Below are 22,926 nucleotides of genomic sequence, written 5' to 3' on the forward strand. Positions count from 1 at the left end.
GGCTGGGTTGGTTATGGACTGGGGTACAGCCTGGGGATGGTCTTAGCATTGGATTGGTTGGAGGGATTAGTGAGTGGGAGGGGTGGCAGGATTCTGGTCCCATGCAGTGAGGTAGCAAGTAGGGAGAGTCACCAGGAATGGGACACAAGAGACGTTTAGAAGGAGGTCTTGAAGGAAGACTAACGAAGTGTGTTTCAGACACATCCACTTGAGGTCAGCGTGGGACCTTCTGGTAGAGGTGTATGCAGTGGGCCATTGGAAAGAAGGTACGAAAGGCAAGAAGATGACACCTGTTTTGATAGCCAAGGTCTGTAATAGCCATTTGGAATATACCATATCATTTTATCTCTGTGAAAGCTAAAATAATTCCACACCGAGAAGGTGGTTTTAGAGTGCCAACACATAAGATATGGTACGAAAGCCTGTGGAACTCCATGATGGCATTGTCTCAGGAAAGGAACAAAGAACTTTGGAATTTGGTCTCTTGAGGAGGAATTTACATTTGGAAACAAGTGAAGCAAATTACACAGGATAAAATAATTTGCTTGAAAAAACAATTGTACCGAAAGGGAAGAAAACAGCTTTTTAAATTATGGCCTGGTGCCGGCTCTCAAGATAATTTAAAGACGTCTCTTGTTTCCTTAAAATACTTGCTGAACAAGATTGCCCAATGAGGTAGAGGATCGTAGGTTTAGGTGGGGATGAGGGGAGACAAAGAAGGAAGTAAATGGTTTTATTTTAAGAGCAATCAAAGGTAAAGTCCTGTGAAGGTCAAATGATTTGCAGGCCCAGCACTAGGGTGAGAAAGGACCCTTGAGAGTGAGTGTCTCCTTAAACTTTACACGCTGGATGCTTTACTCACACCTCCCCAGGCCTGGTGATCTGAGAATCAAACAAGGGCCCATTAAGCAGTAGGTACGAAGAGGGAGGCCAAGAAGGAAGAAGAATGGAGGCAGGTAGAACAGCTCACAGGCATTTCTGAAGCCCATGTGTCATACCATGAGGACGTAGCCAGTGATTCTTTACCGTGCCTGAACACTGGAAACATGGAGAACTTTTAAAGATAGCAATACCTGGGGGCACCTGGCTGGCTCAGTCCATTAAGTGTCTGACTTCGGCTCAGGTCATGATCTCTCGGTTCATGAGTTCGAGCCCTGCATTGGGCTCCGTGCTGACAGCTGAGTCTGGAGCCTACTTCAGATGCTGTGTCTCCCTCTCTCTCTCTCTCTCTTCCCCTCCCCCATTCATGCTCAGTCTCTCTCTCTCTCACTCTCTCTGTCTCAAAAATAAAATAAACATTTAAAAAAATTAATGAAATAAAATAAAGACAGCAAGGTCTAGATGACTCCTCTGAAGATTCCGATTTCACTGGTCTGAACTGACACTCTGATACTAGGTTATTTATAACCTTCCCGGATGACTTTAATATTCAGAGAGGCTGTGAAAGTCTAACTTAGAAAAGATGACAACTGTATGCAGGGAATAAAAGGCAATATCGGCTCCAGAGAAATGCAAAGCATGTGACCGGAACCATCCAAACCTTTAGTGACTGAAAGCATTGCGATTTATTAGTAACATTATTATAATGTCCTTATAAAGTAATAAGTACTTTGTCCCCAACATAACCACCCAGGGAGAGAGGCCTTGGACCACTCAAATAAAAATTGTGTCCCTGAAAAACACAAAGCTACAAATGGCACCCAGGAAGATAGGGAGTGCTGGATTATTGAAGATCAATTTCACAAAACTGGGGAAACTTCCTGAAGACTCTTGAGTAGGAACTCTATTGGCAATGACTTGTGAGGGTCGTCACAATGTGAGTGTGGGTAAAAGCAGATAAATACATGTTTATTACAAGCATGTAAGCAACATGCAATAGATAATCCAGTTGTTTCCATGAATCCTGATGTTGGCTATAAATTATAGAATGAGGGACAGAGTACTCTTTTGAAGCAAGTACAGTAGAAAACCAGAGAAGTCCCACCAAAAATAAAAAGGAGAAACCCACCCTCCTTTGCTTTCCATCTTCATGGAAAGTTTTATGTGCTTTTTTTTTTTTTTTTGCCCCCTTCCTTCTTGCCTTGTCTCCTGACACCCCCTAATTAGTGCTCTCGTCTCTGCCTCTAGCACCGTGCATGCTGTAGGTGGCTGGCGTGACATCAGATGCCTGCCCCTGCAATGCTATTAGGCACCCTGTGGCGCACAAACAAAAAGCCCAGAAAGCCTGACCCGACTATTTTCCTATGAATAGAACGTTTTCTTTATTGAGAGAAAAGGTGTTTGCGTGCATCTATTTGTATAGAAATGAGCTCTACATATAGGCATAAGTATAGGGGGCTTTGTGCATGTGTATTGCATGTGAGTTTCTTAGTCTATTTAAAAAGGTTCAGGGTCAGGAATATTTCAGTGTGTCATCAAATAGGATTGGAAACTCCTGAAAGACTAAACATTTGTCCTCCACGTTTGAAAGACTAAGGGAATAGAGTGAAACTTTGTAAGAAGTAAGCTGGAATCAAGAGAACCTTTCTTGATCTTGAGATTAAAGAAGCTCCCAAGAAATAGGCGAACCCTCCCTCCCCTTCTTCCGTCTCCTTTAATGACATCCTAAGGTGGAAGTTCTCTTTGCCTTGGGGACAAAAATCTCAGAATTTTTCATCCCTCCAGTGTGGGATGAAAACAATTTTTTTTTTTTTAATGTATGGTCAGACATCCAATTAGGATTTATCCCCGGACTACCAAGGGCTGAACATCTTGCCTCGTTGATCAAAGGGCATTTTAGATCTCACAGAGGTTTATCTTCCAGAGAGCTGTAACACCACCCCACTGTGAGGGCTGAGATGCTAAAAGCTGAGAATGGGGGATGGTGATAATCAAGGCTGAAAACACTGCTACACAGGAGGATTTGCATCTCTGTCTTTCACGGGGGTGGGGGGGGTGGGGTGGGGGGGTGACATCGTTTGGAAAGTCCCAGTACTAATGCCAAAGGGATTAGTGTTAGGGCCAGCGTAGTGGAGAACACGGTGGTGCGTTAGACCAAAGCCCACTCAACTCTCTATAATTTAATGAAGTTGAATGTTGACGTATTTCTTGGGAGCTACTTAAATTTGATGATGTGAGCTCCCTGCTACAGTCCTTGACCTGAATCTGGGGGGCAGACTGTCCCCTTTGCCCGGTGTCTATCAGAGATTAGAGAAGATACCTTCTGCTATGGTCTGAATAGCATTCTGTGTGCATTCCCCCGACCCTGCTAAAATCCATATGTTGAAATCTTACCCCTTAAGGTGACAGTATTAGGACGTGGGGCTTTTGGGAGGGGATATGGTCATGAGGGTGAAGTCCCCATGATTGAGGTTAGTGCTCTTCTAAACAAGAGGGTCCAGAATGATAGCTCATTCCTTCTACCACGTGAGGACACAGAAGGTCTGGTCTCTGAACCAGGAGTGGACCCTAATCAGCTCCCAAATCTGCTGGCACCTTGATTTTGGAATCTCCAGCCTCTAGAACTGTGAGAAATAAATTTCTTTTATTTATAAGCCACCCAGGTTAGGCATTTTTGATACAGCAGCATGAAGAGACTAACACTTGCTTAGATGGTAGTGGTAACAGGTGCTTCTTTATTTTTTTTTAACGTTTATTCATTTTTTTGAGAGAGACAAAGCATGAGCGTGGGAAGGGCAGAGAGAGAGGGAGACACAGAATCCAAAGCAGGCTCCAGGCTCTGAGCTGTCAGCACAGAGACCTACATGGGGATCGAACCTGTGAACTGCAAGATCATGACCTGAGCCAAAGTCAGACACTTAACTGACTGAGACACTGGGGCACCCCACCACTGGCCTTTTTGACCTTTATATGTGAGTATGTGTGGGAGTTGACACCCATAAATTACCCAGCATTTTAGATATAGCTCTGAACACATTCAAAGCATCTCAATTCTTTGAGGTGATGAAAGAGTTTATGCTGAAAATTCCAGATGCACAGGAAGAACCAATGCCAAGCATGGACATACTAAATGCCAGGGGCTACAAACTTGGATGCCTTCAGAGGCCAGGCAGGTAAGTGTAAGAATGAAGCGGATGAGGTGAAAACAGTAAGAAATGGTGCTTGTGTCTTCTGGTGAGTGTGTAGCTCTTTTAAAGCATTCAAACTAACACTGATGTATATATGTATGTATGTATTTATTTTAGGTAGGCTTCATGTCCAGCACGGAGCCCAACATGGGGCTTGAGCTCAGGACCCTGACATCAGACCCACTGAGATCAAGAGTTGGATGCTTAATTGACTAAGCCACCCAGGCTTCCCTCAAACTAACATTTAAAACCCAGTCAGCTAGGGGCGCCTGGGTGGCTCAGTCAATTGAGCATCCGACTTCAGGTTAGGTCATGATCCTGTAGTTCACAGGTTCTGGCCCTGCATCGGGCTCTGTGCTGACAGCTCAGAGCCTGGAACCTGCTTTGGATTCTGTATCTCCCTCTCTCTCTGCCCCTCACTCACTTGCACTCTGTCTCAAAAATAAATAAACATTAAAAAAATTGTTTTAATAAAATAAATAAAACCCACTTGGCTAATCAAAGAAATCATCTATGAGTTGAACTGAGTCTCTGTTTACCAGTTTGCAACCCATAGACCAATATTGGTGTTTCCCAGTAGCCTAGAATGCTTAAAAGTTTAACAGAAAAAAAGGTCTGTGAGACAAGGGTTCTTTATCTTTTTGTTCTCTGATGTATCCGATGGGCTTAAAATGCTGGTGCATGATAGGCACTCAATAAATGTTTATTGAATGAATGACTAGCCCACGTCCAAGAGACATTTCATATTTATTGTCAAAAAGAACTCAGTGACGATGAGGTTAGCTGTCTACATAGATAAAACGAAAATTGTTCTGTTTTCCTCATGCTTAAAATTTTGCTGTAGCTCTTATTGGTTAAGAACCATTGAATCTTTGATTATTAAACAGATCTCCCTTCTCTATTTTATGAGGGAGAAACTACCCAAGATTTCTACAGTCTCCCTTTGAGCTACATTCATAGCAGATGTACTTGAAACAAATCAGACCCCATGCAGGGAGATGTAAAGCCTTTAACACCACAGACAGAAAATCCATGCTTTTATAATGCAAAGGAGCTGAGATCAAATATTCTTAAAACCAAACTTTCTAAATCTTTTTTTTAAGTATTTATTTATTTTGAGACACACACACACACACACACACACACACACACACACACACACGTGTGCGCACGTGTGAGTGGGGAGAGGGGCAGAGAGAAAGGGAGGGAGAGAACCCCAAGCAGGGTCCAAGAGATCAGTGCAAAGCCCTGAGTGGGACTTAATCCCACAAACTATGAGATCATGACCTGAGCTGACATCAACAGTTGGATGCTTAGCCAACAGAGCCACCCCTGTGCCCTGAAAACTTGCTAAATCTTTAAATTTTTTTTATGTTTATTTATTTTTGAGAAGAGAGAGAGACAGAGAGACAGAGAGACAGAGTGTGAGCAGGTGAGGGGCAGAGAGAGAGGGAAACCCAGAATCTGAAGCAGGTTCCAGGCTCCATGCTGTCAGCACAGAGCCTGACTTGGGGCTTGAACTCATGACCTGAGAGGAAGTTGGACACTTAACTGACTAAGCAACCCAGGTACCCCAACTTGCTAAGTCTTTTAAAAACAATATCTACATTGGGATTACTGGAGTTCACGGGGTCAACTGGGGGATAGCCATTCTTTGTCCATTCTCAAACGCTTTGACAAGACAGTAAGAATTGTGGATATCAACAATGGTGGACATACTATGCATACTGTAAGCACCCCCAGATGCTCTATCTGAAAACACAGACTATTAGCTCCGGTATTACCTATCAAACAGTGCTGCACTGCATCTTCTGTGTCTAAACCACGCACATGCTGTCAATTTCATGTTATTTCTATTTGACACTTGCTTTGCTTAGTGTCTACTTTGTGCACCTCACCAAAAGAAAGAAAACCAAGGTACTGTGAGACATGCTTTAATAAAGACTGTATGTTGTCTAATTTAAAAAAAACGTTCATTCACCTGAAGTTAAAGAAGCCCTCTTGATCTGGGTTAGATGATCTCAAATTCAATGCCATAACAGGCTCTAAATAACTCTGTGTTATATTATCAAAATAATATAGGGAAAATACCTAGCACAGAATCGCACAGAATCTGGAACATAGAGGCAACTAAGTGGTGGCCATTGTCACTATTATTTTAAAAAATAAATCATAAGGTATGTCTTTGCTTTTTTCAAGACTGGGCAAGTACACCACTAGAAAGTAGTTCTCAAATGTAACGGAGCATGAAAATGATCTGATGAACGGGTTTTAAATACAGATTCCCAGGTCCCTTTAAGTCAGATTATCTGGGGATGTAAGACTTTTAAATCTACATTAAAAAAAAAAATCTCCCTAGCTTCTTCTGATGCAGATGGTCCATGGACTCCCACAAGGGAACCACTGCCCTAGTAAATTTTTCATTGAGGACTTGAAATGTTAAGAAGCCATTATATTTTATCAGGAAAAAAATACATATATAATCATATATAATATCTATATCTATATCTATATCTATATTTATATCCATCTCAGATATTCCTTGCATGACCAAACCTTAGTCAGGCTCCTGAATCCACTAAGTCCAATTATGCACTTCCCTGAAAAATTTGGTTCCATGTAACAACTAAGTCAGTTTAGTGAGAGCCTTTCATCCTCCTTATCTGATCACCCTCTGTATGTATCCTAGCAGATTCTTGATTCTTTGCCATCCCCTAGGTGATGTCTGATCACCCTGACCTGTCTTCAGCAAGAATCCTGTTAGATTGGTTTAAGCCAAGGATCCCATTATTACTGATAATTCCTCTTAGTAATTTTCCATCCACTACCCCTCCCCCGCCCCCCTGCTCTTGGCTATAAATCCCCACTGCCCATGCTGTATTTGGAAGTGAGCTTAGTTCTATACTGCGGTCTCTTATACCCTACTGCAATAGTCCTGAATAAAATCTGTTTTTACTTCTCTAACTATTGTTTAGCTCTGGTTTTGCTTTGGCACATACATGTGTATGCAGGCATGTGTACAGACAGCCACATTTCTAATTTTCAATGGCTGCTTCTTAGGGAGAAAGACTTTTACCTTATAGGCATTAAAAAAAATTTTTTTAACGTTTATTCATTTTTGAGAGACAGACAGGCAGAGTGTGAGTGGGGGAAGGGCAGAAAGAGACAGAGACACAGAATCTGAAGCAGGCTCCAGGCTCTGAGCTGTCAGCACAGAGCCCCAGGCAGGGCTCGAACCCATGAATGGTGAGATCACGACTTGAGCTGATGTCAGACGCTCAACGGACTGAGCCACCCAGGCGCCCCTGCCTTATAAGCATTTTTAAATTACCATCCTGAACTAAAATGAGTGACCAAAGCCAATAAACCTCTCAAAAAATTTAGCAGGAAATCCTTTAGACATAAAAACTTGTAATCTCAATACTGCAATGTGTTCATTGACTTCTGTAGGATGGAAAATATCAGATGCTACTCATTTTTGAAAAACTGATCTGAAAACTAGCCTTTGTGCTCAAAGAGAGAGAGAGACAGACACAGAGACAGAGAGACAGACAGACATAGAAAATACTGAAAAAGTGAAAAAATTTCTGAAATTCCCCAGGATGAACCTCAAAGTCACTGTGTGCCTCACACTCCCCCACCGTGAACACCATACTCAGAGCTTGACTGTATACAAATGTTTGCACCATTTCATTAAAAGACTAGAGGGGATGGGGCGCCTGGGTGGCGCAGTCGGTTAAGCGTCCGACTTCAGCCAGGTCACGATCTTGCGGTCCGTGAGTTCGAGCCCCGCATCGGGCTCTGGGCTGATGGCTCGGAGCCTGGAGCCTGTTTCCGTTTCTGTGTCTCCCTCTCTCTCTGCCCCTCCCCCGTTCATGCTCTGTCTCTCTCTGTCCCAAAAATAAAAATAAACGTTGAAAAAAAAAAAAAAAGACTAGAGGGGAGCCCTGGGAGCTCCCTATAAAGGAGGTTTCCTGTAAGGGAAAACAAGGGAGATCCCCTCTGTGACAGGGGAGACCACTGGAGTCAATGGGAAGCTAATTGCCTTTGGGTGTAGGGGTGTTGGCTACAACCTAGGGAGAGACATTTTTACTGATGCTTCAGTCTGACCTGTACCTATATTCTTAAATTTGAATAATTTAGAGGAAAAACTCTTTCATTCTCTCCTTTGATTCACCATCTTCAGGGACAGTCTATCAGGAAAGCTGAGTCCTCAAACCACAGAGATTTGGGAGACTGAAAGAAGGCTGTAGAAAACAATTCTATCCCACCTGTGCAAGGATAAAAACAGTGACATTCATTCTTTATCTCCCTTCGTCTCTCAATCATAGAAAAAGATGAACCGGCTGGGCCCACTAACATTTTTCAGAGCCCTGCAGCTTTAAAGGACAAGTCCCCAGAGCATATGCCTAAGATTAGGATAGACTTATGGGATACTTGCTCCTTTTAAAATTTTGATAGGCTAAGCAATGCTAATTGTCAGAGTTCATGGGTCTCATCCATCACTGACCAGCTACATTAGGATGATTATGGTTCTATTATAAGTAACAAAGGGACAGAGACTTTCATGTGACGTAGAGAATGACAGGATTGTTAGTTAACAATCCGCATAGCAAGACAGTTCCACACAATTTTGCAGACATGGCCCCTGATACACACACAAATGGGTAAAGGAAACAACATCTCCTGGAAAAGCCATGTTATAAATGAAGAAAGTAGATATAAAAATTAAGTGAAACTATCCTGCTGACCAGTGTCTTCCAAAAAAGTGCCCGCCCAGCACAGTGCCTGGTATATAGGGGTCACAACAACGATCTACTAAAGGAATTAAGACATGATTTGAGCTATGGAAAATGCACTCGGAAAAAAAATACTGTCAGGAAGGTACCTATGCATTTTTTCTGTCTCTTTTTCCTCTTCTGTACTCTTTGTATAAGTTTTCTAAAATAAGCGCATATTTCTTTTATAATTTCGAAGAGCAAATAAATATAAAGGCAAACAAGGCCTTTCTGTTTCTAATTTCTCAGTTTTTCCCAGCTGAAAGCTTTGAGGTCTATTTCCCTATTGTTGGGAATTACTTTCATATTTTATCCCCTGAAGAAACATTTTTTTCCAATACTGAAAATACAGCTCTAAGGGGGGAACATGCCCTTTTGCTTGGAAAGCTTACGGTCAACTAAGCAAGTTAAGATCGGACTTAACAGAAAACTTCAACTAGGCTTGATAGTAACCTAATAGGAATAAATAAGTAAACCAGGAAAATCTGTCCACAGTAGGAAATGACAAGACTTCATTAGGTTAGTGAGCTTCTGTAACATTTACTGCCTTATTTTTTTATTTTTTTAAATTTTCTAATGTTTATTTCTGAGAGTGAGAGAGAGAAAGAGACAGAGTGTGAGCAGGGGAGGGGCAGAGAGAGAGGGGGACAGAATCTGAAGCAGGCTCCACGCTGTGGGCTGTCAGCAGAGAACCCAATGTGGGGCTCGAACTCAGGAACCGGGAGATCATGACCTGAGCTGAAGTCGGGCGCCCAATCGACTGAGCCACCCAGGCACCCCTTCCTCGTTTTTGTTTTAAGCAGGCATCACGCCCAGTGCAGAGCCCAATGTGGTGCTTGAACTCACTATGTTGAGATGGAGACCTGGGCTGAGATCAAGAGTCAGATCCTCAATGGACTGAACCACCCAGGCACCCCCATTTACTTCCTTATTAGCCTTAACTGGAAGGGCTGATGAACCCTTTACAGACTGGCTAAGGTTTGCCTGCTAATCTGTAATTTGCAGTTAATCTGTATTCATTCATTCCATCACTTGTGCATTGTTATCACACACTTATCCATCATGGCGCTCTTGTATGAGGCTGGTTGAAGTTCAGGCCAAATTCGTGGCAAAGAAAAGACTCCTCAAGTTCTTCCAGTCTCAAAAGATTTTATGAACAATGCCGACTTTTCCTTAAAGTGAAAGAATCTCATCAATCACAAAACCTAGCCTTCAATAGGCAGAGCTCCTCAGCAACTGAAACACCCTTGTGGAGAGCACGTATGGCAGCTACAGCAGGCTCTGGAGATCAGGACCATCATGTGAGGTGCTAGGGATAGAGAATCTTCCATTTATGTAACAAGCTCTATTTACATCTGTATAGAAATTACTAAAATCCATCCATAGCTTTGATCACTTTGATCTCTGTGACTACCTTCTCCAGTAAATATGGCAGAGTGTCTCAACCCCCTTTTACAGACAGGTATGTTGAGGATCCCAGAAATGGGGTGAGTCACCTTCCTTCACACTGTTTACTGGGAGGCAACCGAGGAGGCCTGGAACAGGGCTCAATTTCCTTTCAATAGGGCACGCTGCCTTTATATGCCCTGCAGGAATTTACAGAGCCAAAATGCTCACACCTATGGCACAGAGACATTTTCAAACGTCACTGGCACTAGGTGAACAGTCTCCAGTAACTGATCCAACTTGATGTGTCCATGGGCAAGTGATTTTCTGTTAGACATCATCATCATTAGCTTTCAACAGTTACAATTCTTGTCCCTTTAGCCCAGAAAAACCGACAGCGAAGCTGTTCAGGCAGTTCTGATCCAACTTTCACAGATCCAGGAGGCTTGGTGTTTCCATGTAAGGTTCAGTAAAGCGTACAGACAATTGGCCGTGGGGTGGCACTGAATGGCTGACCCCTTGGAGGTTTGCTGTTCCGTTCTGTCATCTGGCGGGCAGCTCTCAAGCAATTACCCGTGGCCACTTAGTGACAGTATTAGGAAAGTTAAGTTGGGATTGCTCCCAACTCCTAATTTACCTCAATAAAAATTGAAAGTTAAAAAGAAAACTAGCTTGGCTGCAGTCTCTAAGTGTTTTTTGAAAGGCACAGCTGGGGCAGGTGGGTGTGAAGGAAGCCATCAGACGGAGAACTTAGATTAGCCGGAGATGCCGGGGGAGGACTTGGTGTTGCCCCACGAGCTGTTTGCAGGGGGCAAAGGAGCTAAGAGTTTTAAGATGTGTCAGTGGACAGTTTGTGCTCATCCAGAGAGTGCTTCTCTTTTACGGATGTTCAGACAAGACCCTGTGATCTCTGCCCTGTTCGGGCATGTTTTCTTCACTCTCCTTGGATACTACATCTTAAATCCTGGGCCATCAACATAAAACTGCAGGACTCTATTTTGTACCATCAGGAAATTCTTATTTCTACGTGTGATTATTCAGGCCTCTACAACTTTTTTTTGTTTTTTTTTTTAATGTTTCTTCATTTATTTTCAGAGAAAGAAAGAGAGAGAGACAGAGCCTGCGAGCAGGGGAAGGTCAGAGAGAAGGAGAGAGAGGAAAGAATCCCAAGCAGGCTCTTCCTGCCAGCACAGAGCCTGTTGCGGGGCTCAATCTCACGAACTGTGAGGTCATGACCTGAGCCAAAATCAAGAGTCAGACTTTTAACCGACTGAGCCACCCGGATGCCCCAAAGATCAACTTCATCTCAATTTTTAATCCTGAAGGCCGCTTATTTGGTTTTATAATTATGTTTGATTTCAAGAACTGTATAGCAACTATAATAAAAAGAAAAAAAAAGAAAAAAGTAGGAGGGACAGACCCATCCACTATGCTACCTGCCCAGCTTTTGCTTTTCCTCCATTACTTTCTTCTCAGGGGATTAAAAAAAAAAAAAAAAAAAAAAAAAAAAGAAGAAGTCTTCCATCAACGATGCTGAATATTTCATGGCACTGGGCTTCAGCACTCCAGCCATGATAAAGTGGCTGGCTTTTGGAGGGTGACTATGGGTTTTGAACATGAGTGAATACCAGAAGGATCCCAGAAATCCTCAGCTGGCAAACGTTGAGCCACTTCCCCACCCTAGCGCACTGTATGCTCTCCCACCTCCCGTGGCTGGCTTCCAAGAATTCTTGACGTTGACAATTAGCTCAGCTCCTTATAATTTAAGCAAGACTTAATTTAAACAAATGGTTCAGTTGCCATCTGGGAAAGGCCTGGCAGAGAGTTAGAAAAACCCCCTAAAATGTTTAGTCTGTTTTACCCTGCATTTTCCTAATATTTTGCTTTATGTGTCTCTTTCTGGTTAGCAGCCATTATGGAGTCTTCATTCTCTCCTTGCCCACTTTCACCTGTTCAGCTTGAATTTCGGTACTCTTTTCTTTCCTCTCTAGCTTCTCCTTCTTTGCATCTATTTCTTCCTTCCCTTTCTGATGAGCAAGTAGTATAGCATGCAGCACAGACCCACTGGCTTGGTAAGGAAGGGTCCCATAGGAAGAGTTGCTTAACTGTTCTTGTCCACCCCGGGCAGCAGAATCTTAATAAGTAGGTAGGGGAGGTACAAAAGTATTAACTTAGAGTGAGAAGTGAAATCACAACCGGTTACAAATTTTAAAAAGCTGAGGGGCGCCTGGGTGGCGCAGTCGGTTAAGCATCCGACTTCAGCCAGGTCACGATCTTGCGGTCCGGGAGTTCGAGCCCCACGTCAGGCTCTGGGCTGATGGCTCAGAGCCTGGAGCCTGTTTCCCATTCTGTGTCTCCCTCTCTCTCTGCCCCTCCCCCGTTCATGCTCTGTTTCTCTCTGTCCCAAAAATGGATAAACGTTGAAAAAAAAATTTTTTTTAAAAGCTGAGACATGCTAGAAGCAAAGTAAGGAAAGCAAAAATAAAGAAGTGGCCTCTGTGCAGTAAAGGAAAGCATCCACAATATAAAAAGGGAGGCTCCTGAATGAGAGAAAATATTTGCAAACCGTGGCATCTGATAAGGGTTAATATCCAAAATACATTAAAAACTCCTGCAACTCAAAACCAAACAATCCATTTTAAAAATGGGCTGAGGATAGATAGTTTCCATAGAGGACATACAGATGGCCAAGAGACATGAAAAGGCGCTCAACGTCACTCATCGTCAGGGAAATATGAGTCAAAACCACAATGAGCTATCACCTCACACCTGTCAGATGACGGTCATCAAAAAGACAAGAAGTAACAAGTGATGGCCAGAAGGAAGTGGAGAAAGGGAACTCTCATACACTGGTGTGGGATGTAAACTGATGTAACCACTACAAAAAACAGCATTAAGATTCCTTGAAAAATTAAAAATAGAATAACCATGTGACTCAGCAATTCCATTTCTGGGTATTTATCTGAAGGAAATGAAAATGCTAACTTGAAAAGATGTACGTACCCCCATGTTTATTATAGCATTATTTACAATAGCCAAGACATGGAAACTACCTAAGTATCCATTGATGGATGAATAGATTAAAAAATGTGGTGTGTGTGTGTACGTGCGTGCGTATAATGAAATATCATTCAGCTATTAAAAAAAGGAAATCTCATCATATGATAAAAAGGTTGGACCTTGAGGGCATTATCTACTAAGTGAAATAAGTAGACAGAGAAAGACAAATACCATATAATTTCTCTTATATGCAGAATTTTAAAAAAGAAAAAAGAAAAAACAAAAAAACAAAAACCCTGAACTCCTAGATACAGAGACAGATTGGTCGCTGCCAGAGGCGGGGGATGGAATGCGGGTAAAATTGGCAAAGGGAATTAAAAGGTACAGACTCCCAGTCATAAAATAAGCAAGTCAAGGGGATCTAATGTACAGCATGGTGATTATAGATAATAATACTGCATTGTGTGTTTGGAAGTTGCTAAGAGAGTAGATCTTAAAAGTTCTCTTATTATAAGAAAAAAAATATTAACTATTTGTGGTTATGGATATTAACTAGACATCGTGGTGATCATTTTGCAATATATATACATATCAAATCATTACGTTGTACACCTGGACCTAATATAATGTTATACATCAATTATATCTCAATAAAAAAATTAAAAGCTGGCAAATATCACAAACATCACAAAATCCAGAGACAGAGCATTATATATACATAATTTATGTATAATAGTTAAAATAAAAATGTATTGTATATAATATATATTAGTTGACCAGCTGATTATGATTTTTTCCTGTATTTTTGGCTGTGTACCTTTTATATAATAATGATTTTTCATACCAAATAGGAAAAACTCATTATTCTTAAGGTCATGTGAATTTTTAAGATGGTTGTCAAATTTAGGGAAACTCTATCACGTTTTTTTAAGTGTAAGTCTTAAGATTTCAAGTAGTAATAATTTTTAATGCTTTAAATTGAAGCCACTTATGAATTGGTATTTGATAGATGTCCATATGGTGGCCCATTATGAATTGTTTTTTTTTTCTTCATTTTTCCCCATTTTTTAATTTGAGTATCATTGACGTACAATGTTACATTAGTCTCAGGTATGCAACATAGTGATTCAACTTCTCCATGCGACATGCTAAGCTCACCATTGGTATAACTACGATCTGTCACTATACAAGTCTATTACAGTAACATTGACTATATTCCCGATGCTGGGCCTTTTATTCTTGGGCCTTATTCATTCCTTAACTAGACCCCAAATCTCCTGCTCCCCTTCACCCATCCCACTCCCCCCGCCCTTCCCTCTGGCAACCATCAGTTTGTTCTCTGCATTTACAAGTCTGATTCTGCTTTTTGTTTGTTTATTCATTTGTTTGGTGTTTTAGATTCCACATATAAGTGAAATCATATATGGTATTTGTCTTTCTATTTCTTTTCTATTTTTTTTTTTTTTTTAATCTCAGACAGGATACAACTTCTGCTTTGATCTGGCACCAGTGAGAACTCAATTTTCTACCTACAGTATTAAAGTTCTGATGACTGCACGCGTTTTACACAGATTAGCTTCTGGCTTTGTATGTCGCAACCCTAACTCTCCTTCACTACAGACACACTTTGGTCTTGGGCAACTTTGCTTTACAATGTCAGGTGGGGAAGCATAATAGACCAGAGGTATTTTTTTTTTTTAATTTTTTTTTTCAACGTTTTTATTTATTTTTTGGGGACAGAGAGGGACAGAGCATGAACGGGGGAGGGGCAGAGAGAGAGGGAGACACAGAATCGGAAACAGGCTCCAGGCTCTGAGCCATCAGCCCAGAGCCTGACGCGGGGCTCGAACTCCCGGACCGCGAGATCGTGACCTGGCTGAAGTCGGACGCTTAACCGACTGCGCCACCCAGGCGCCCCAAAACCAGAGGTATTAAAGGCCCTTCCAACTCTAGGAAAATCAGCAAAATTTTGTATAATTTATTCCTACGTGAAATACTTGGGAACCAAATAAGTATATCCTATGAAATCCAAGCCAACTCTATCTGCAATTAACTTTCCTTTAGCTGGATCACCAAAGTGACTGTTACCACCTCCAACGCCACCAGATGCAAAAAATCATGGGAAGGAAAGTTGAAGAGGAAAAAGAGAATGGTTCTGATGACAGTTAAAACATTTTTCAAATTTTTTTTTATTTTAATTTTTTTTTTCAACGTTTATTTATTTTGGGGACAGAGAGAGACAGAGCATGAACAGGGGAGGGGCAGAGAGAGAGGGAGACACAGAATCGGAAACAGGCTCCAGGCTCTGAGCCATCAGCCCAGAGCCTGACGCGGGGCTCGAACTCACGGACCGCAAGATCGTGACCTGGCTGAAGTCGGACGCTTAACCGACTGCGCCACCCAGGCGCCCCCATTTTTCAAATTTTACCAAAGCATGTCACATGTGAACACATTCCTAGGTCATGCCTAGGGCCTTGGAAGAAGCCGTGCAAATGCACAGCTCTAAACCTTCCATTTTATTTGCTTTCCTACAGTTGAGTAACCCTGAGCCTTCAGCTTTATCAGCTCCGCCATGCATCTGCTTCTGCTACAGAAAAAGTTTAACTTGTGTTATTGTTTTTGAAACAGAAAAAGCTTAAGGAACGAGAGACACCTTATTCTGTAGCAAGAACTGCATTCAGTTGCTTCTACATATTTATGTAGATAAAAATAATAATGTTTATACACTGGCTGTCCGTACAGACGCGGCTATTGAATAGCATTTCATGCCCACCGACAATGAGAGGCACACGGTCGCAGGGAGAGGGAGGGTAGCTTGCTGGGCCAAGGCACTGGTGAGGCAGGGCTGAGCATGTGCGAATCACTCCAGTTCAGACCCCAGGCAATTCCAGCCTTGCTTTGGGTCCCCAACATTGCCTAAGATGTGGAGATAACCACCACCGGATCTTTGGCAAGCGACTCCCTTCAAAACAAAACAAACCAAGAAACCCAACAACAGTGAGGCCAGCAACCTACCTCTTTCATCTCATCCAAGAACCTCATCCTTTCTTTGCCAAATCCAGCGACCCAGCAGACAGAAGAAAACAGAGTTCTTTTTTGTTGTTGTTGACTGGGTGGACAGGCACATCAAATTCTTTTTATCGTACATGTCCCTCTATAACGGGTTCTGATGTCATCTGCCTGGTCTCGCACTAAGAAACCAGTACAAACTCTTCCACAGCAGATTAGAGAACATGGTCTGCTCCAAGAGGGTCCTCGCGGGTGGTCCACAACTGAACATGGGGAACAGTGAAGGGGGGTAGGTGCTCCTTTGTTCAGTGGGTATGTTCTTTGCTTTCAGAAACTGTGCTCTTTGTGTTTTCTGACTCCAGAGAGTAGAAGGGAGAACCCCAAACACCAACTAACGTGTAGAAATGAAATAGAACATCGCAAGGCTTTTCCCCGCAACTATTTCCCACTCTAGTTTCCCTAACAAAACAACATCCAAGAATCAAAAAACATAATTCACCAACTCATTCATAAATATTCACTCACAAATATTTCTCAAATGCCAGCAAAGAAGATTTATTAGTGCACAGGGCTAAGTTCTTGTCCTTGTGGCCACGATATGCTAGTAGGGAAGACCCTAAGCTGGGAATGAGAGAAGAGCTCAGTGAGCCCTGGGGGATGGCAGAAGGTGAGAAGGAGAGGTAGCCTGGGTTATAGCCACTGGAGTTTTGAGGACCACCATTAGGGCTTTAGATTTTATTCTAATCCATTGCAAATTTGGAGTGGCATGATCTGACTGACATTTTAGAAATGTCAGTGCAAATGCACACCCACTACGGCTGCTGTGCTGGGAATGGACTGTAGGGGGTGCCCAGAGCCAGGGAGCTCTGGAGGCTCCTGGAATAAATGCCAAGGTTGCTGAAGGTGGCTTGGTCAGGTGGTTGCTGTAAATCTACCTGTGTGCAACAGTACAAAGAACTGAGAACTAACTGATACACTTAAATGACTACTGTTTGGTCAAATCTGGACCCAAAACCCCTGCTAAGGTCTACAGTGGCCTCCAAGTTAAATCTCCAGTATTTTTTGTGTCTAGTTCTGATCTTAAATCTGCACAGCTCACGTGTCATCCCATCAGGGGTCAGACTGGCAGACCAAGAACCCGTGCTTCCCTTATCCATTTATACAAACCACACAGAGGATTGCAAAGCTTTTGGGGCCACACAGACCTAGGATAGAGTTGACGCCCTGCCACAGATAAGCAGAGACTGTGGATAAACTTCTTTTAAATTTTTTTTTTTCAACGTTTATTTATTTTTGGGACAGAGAGAGACAGAGCATGAACAGGGGAGGGGCAGAGAGAGAGGGAGACACAGAATCGGAAACAGGCTCCAGGCTCCGAGCCATCAGCCCAGAGCCCGACGCGGGGCTCGAACTCACGGACCGCGAGATTGTGACCTGGCTGAAGTCGGACGCTTAACCGACTGCGCCACCCAGGCGCCCCATGTGGATAAACTTCTTAACCCGGAAAGTCTCAGTTACCCCGGGTGGAAATGGAAAAGCTGATGCTGTCAAGTCGTAAAGAGGAACAAATGAGACAATTATGTAAGTAAGGGTTTAGCAGAGTAGCAGGCATTCGGTAGTAATTGAATCCAAAATGGTGGTGAAAATGGCCACTTTCTGCCCTTTGGAGGAAAAATGACTTTTGTAATTTTCTAATTACCCAGGGAAACATCTTTTGAAACAGTACCCAGATTCCTGGCCCATCTCCAGGAAATTGATTTCATCCGACTGAGTCTCTTAATGTTTTCCAAAGTAAGGAAGGTACCAATTGTGACATCAGAGGGGCTTGTTAAAAATGCAGGTTCCCCAACAGGGAACTGCAAATCACAACCACAAGGAGGTATCACTTCACACCCGTCAGAATGGCTAAAGTAAAAAAAAAAAAACACAAGAAAGAACAAGTGTTGGGAGGATGCGGCGGAAAAGGAACCCTTGTGCGCTGTTGGTGGGAAGACAAAGTTGTGCAGCCACTGTGGAAAACAGAACGGAGAGCCTCAAAAAATTAAGCGTAGAATCACCACATGATCTGGTAATTCCATTACTGGGTATTTACCCCCCCAAAAACCAAAAACACCAATTCAAAAAGACATATGCACCCATATGTGTATTGCAGCATTATTTACTAACGGTTAAATTATGGAAGCAGCCCAAGCGTCAACCATAGATGGATAAAGAAGTGGTATATATACAAAGGAATATTATTCAGCCATAAAAAAGAGTGAAATCTTTCCATTCGCAACAACACAGATGAGGTTAGAGTAAGTCAGTGAAGTAAGTCAGAGAAAGACAAATACCATATGATCTCAGTCATATGTGAAATTTAAGAAACCAAACAAATGAACAAAGGAAAAAAGAGACAAACCAAGAAACAGACTCTTAACGCTAGAGGATGAACTGATGGTTACCAGGGGGTAAGTGGGTTGGGGGATGGGTGAAATAGGTGAAGGGGATTAAAAGTACACTTCTCATGATGAGCACTGCGTAATGTATAGAATTGTTGAATCACTAAATTGCATACCTGAAACTAATATAACACTGTGATGTTTTTTAAAATGCAGATTCCCATTAGTTCCAAATAGAAATTCTCAGGTGAGGGGCAGGGATCTGCATTTAAAGCTCCTCACAGGGTGGTGGTGTCTGGGGAATTCCAGGGAGAAGACACCCCAAGACCTCACCTGACTAGACAAGTTTGATCCAATTTCATCCGTTCTGTGAAAAAAGGCCCCTCTACCTCCATGCGGCGACCACAGGAGGCTCACGTGCTGGTGGGAGCAATTCTTCACTCTAGGGAACATTTCAGTCGTTTAGTGCCCCCTTCCCCCACCCCTGGACCAAGTCTGCCCTGCACAGCCTCCAGGCGCTCACTTTCCCAACCACAGTGACACCTGCTGAGGCAAGACGGTACGTGCGAGCTGGGAACCTGGCTCCTTGGCCGAGCATCACCGCAACTGCGCGGGGCAGGGGGGCCGCACGGGGCAAGGGGTGCAGGCCAGTCGCCCGGCCTATGGACACTGGAGGCTGCTGCCCGGGGCGGGGGCGAGGGGGTGGGGGCGGGCTAGCGGAATTTCAGAGTAGAGCCCCTCTGGCTGCGGGATCTCCCGGGAAGACTGCTTCTTTTCGGAAATCAAAGGAGCAGCGCCCTCCAGCGCCCACCAGGCATAGCGTTTGTCTGAGAAGGAGCTTCGTGGAAACGGAAGGAGGCGACAGGTCCAAAAGGAAAAAAACCGCTTCAGTCCGCCAGTGCTCCCAGCCAGCCAGGCCCGGGAGTGCTAGCACTCCCCCTGTTTCTGGGTGTCTCTGTGCCCGGCTCTGGTCCATCCGACCTACATTCCCGTCCTGTGGCGAGAATTCCACGGGAGGACAGAAAACACTAGGCAGAGTGGGCAATTTCCCAGCTCAACCACTGGGGAGGCGGATAAACAGGGGACAGAGGGAGGGGAGAGAGATCCAGAGTACTTTCTTGGAAAAGTTTAATCCAAGAAGAGGAGGGCAGCAGGAGGGGAGGGCAGTGTGCTGCTGAAGGAGAATCCTCGTGCACCACACTTCCCTTCCTGCCTTTCCACACCCACGCTCCCATTCTCTCCCTGCCCCCACCGGGTCCCACAGCCCACTGCCTGGACGCAGAGGACTTGATTTTGACATCTCTCTCACCTAGGGTATGTAGTGGCTCTGCCTGCTCTAACAAATCCCATAGATGACGTGGCTTAATAGAAATTTATTTCTCAGTGTGCTTGGGTGGCTCCGTTGATTAAGAGTCCAACTTCAGCTCAGGTCATGATCTGGCAGTTGGTGAGCTGGAGTCCTGCATTGGGCTCTGTGCTGACAGCTCAGAGCCTATAGCCAGCTTCTGATTCCGTGTCACCCTCTCTCTCTCTCTCTGCCCCTCACCAACTAGTGCTCTGTCTCTCTCTCAAAAATAAAAACACTAAAGAAAAGAAAAGAAAAGAAAAGAAAAGAAAAGAAAAGAAAAGGAAAAGAAAGAAAGAAAGAAAGAAAGAAAGAAAGAAAGAAAGAAAGAAAGAAAGAAAGAAAAAGAAAAAGAGAGAGAAAGAAAAAAAATTTATTATCATGGTTCTGGAGCCTGGAAAGTCAGGGATCAGAGTGGGGTTCCGGTGAGAGCCCTCTTCTTGGTTTGCAGACTCAAGTCTTCTCGCTAGGGCCTCACAGGGCAAAAAGCAGAGGGGGATTAAGCTGTGTCTTCTCAGAAGGGCACTATTCTGGTTCATGAGGGCTCTGCACTGATGACCTCATGACATCTTCAAGCCCCGCCCCCTGCAAATACCATCACATTAGGAACCGGGGCTTCAATATCTGAATGGGGGGTGAAGGGTGACAGAGACATGCAGGTGGTAAAAGGGCTCAGGACATCTTGGGGATCCTGAGATAGAAATAGTATGAGGCTAGTACACTTTGCCTTACATTATATATCACCTTCCGCTCCCTCCATTGTCAGCTCTACGGGATAAGGGACCTCATAAAGGTTTCTATTCCCTGTGTTTTATTTCCTGTTGTGCCCCGGTGCCTGGCACATAGTAGCTGCTTAATATGTATCTGTTCAGTGAACAAATCTAAGACCCACTAATTTGGGGCTGACTCTGTGCTAGGTGCTGTTATAAGATCTTTCCGTGCAATCAACTCACTCATTACTCAGAACCACCCTAGGAGACAAAGTTTCCAGGTAAGTGAAGCCAGGCACCCCATCAATAATGTGCATAAGGTCATGCCCTAGAAAGGGGAGAAGCTGGGGTCAGACCCAGGTAACCTGGTTCTAGAGTCTTCGTGGCTCACCGGGGCCCCACACTGCCTCCTGTGAATGAATGAAGGGATCAAAATTTAGGTTCTCTGGAAAAGGTATAGGCTTTTGGGCTGCAAAAGTTCTGAGTAACAAGAACCCTTCTGACTTAGTGCTGGGGAAGAACTGGAGCTCCTAGGGTGTCCAGGCTCTGCGGACAAATGCTCTGGAACCTTACCCACAGGAGTGAACCCCTAGCAGCTTTTTACCATGCTCAGGGCTGTCTGTGGCAGTGGTTCTCAACTTTGCACCTTAGCATCACCTCTAAGAGACTTCAAACAAACAAACAAACAAACAAACAAACAGACAAAAATCCAGTGGAGCAGGCCACCCCCCACACTAACACAATCAGAAGCTTCAACAGTGGGGGGCGCATGGAGGGCACAGTTGCTTAGGCATCTGACTCTTGATTTCCGCTCAGGTCATGATCTCACGGTTCTTGGGATTGAGCCCCACCTAGGGCTCTGTGCTGACAATGTGGAGCCTGCTTGGGATTCTCTCTCTTCTCTCTCTGCCCCTTCTGTGCACATTCTCTCTCCCGAAATAAATAAAGTTTAAAAAAAAAAAAAGCAGCAGCAGCTTCAGGAGTAAATCCCAGTCATCAGTTCTGTCCTTCTGAATATTTCCCAGGTGATTCCAATACATAGTCAAAGCTGAGGACCTGGAGGGGGAGAGGGGTCTGCAGGGAAGCTAGAACCATATTCTCAGAGCGTAGCCACCGATCACATGACTCAGAATCCCTGGGTTTGCTTGTCAACAATACACATTTTTGGGTCCCCTCCAGATTTATCGAACTGAAATCTCTTGGTGTGACCCACGGGATCTGCTCAAAAGCATAACCAGAACTTCCCCTTGATTTTTATGCACTTGGAAACCTGAGAACCGCTGGGGCAGTGGTTTTGTTTTTGGTTTTAGAGAGAGAGCTCGGGGTGGGGGGCAGAGAGAGAGAGAGAATCTTATGCAGGCTCCATGCTGAACTCAGGGCTCAATCCCACAACCCTGGGGTCATGACCTGAGCGAAAATCAAGAGCTGGATGCTCAACTGACTGAGCCACCCAAGCACCCCTAGAGCACGGGTTTTTAAAGTGCCTGCTAGCAGCAGCAGCATCCAGAACTTGATAGAAATGCAAACGCACTGGCCCCAACCCAGACCTCCTGCCCCGGAAACTCTGGGGGTGAGTCCGGTGTCAGGGTCCAATGCGCCCCGAGGTGAAGTAGGTTCTTGCCAAAGTTAGAAAACCACTTCCTTGGGTAATGGGCCTCAGATCCTAATCCCACCTTGGTCACTTCCTGGGAGCGTGGCTCTGGGAAGGTTGTTTATTTTCCCTGTGCTTCAGTTTCTTAATCTGTTGGGGCAAGAGAGGTGTGATTGTTTGAATTGTGTCCTTCCCGTGCAAATTTCTATGCTGAATCTTCACCTCCAATACCTCAGAATGTGGCCTTGTGTGGAAGCAGGATCACTGCAGACATAGTAAGTTAAGATGCGGTCGTACGGGAGTAGGGTTGGTCCCTACTCCAGGGTGACTGGTGTCCTTATAACACAGGAACATTTGGATGTAGACAGCCCTTCAGCAACAAGTCACGTGAAGAACAGTGCTATGCTCCCACTAGCCAAGGAAGCACCAAACACGAAGACCCAGAACGGCTCATTTTTCCCCAGCGCCTTCCAGGGAAGCATGGCCCTGCCAACACCTTCATTTTGCAAGTTCGATCGCCAGAACTGTGATAGAGCACACTTCTGCTGGGGAAGCCGCGCAGTTTGTGCTACTTTGGTATACCTGCCCCAGCAAACTAATACGGGGGTATTTGGGAGGAGGCACAGAGCACAATGCCTGCTGCTAGTGACTTCTCAACA

The sequence above is a fragment of the Prionailurus bengalensis genome, chromosome A2 (assembly GCF_016509475.1).
Source record: "Prionailurus bengalensis isolate Pbe53 chromosome A2, Fcat_Pben_1.1_paternal_pri, whole genome shotgun sequence".
NCBI lineage: Eukaryota > Metazoa > Chordata > Mammalia > Carnivora > Felidae > Prionailurus > Prionailurus bengalensis.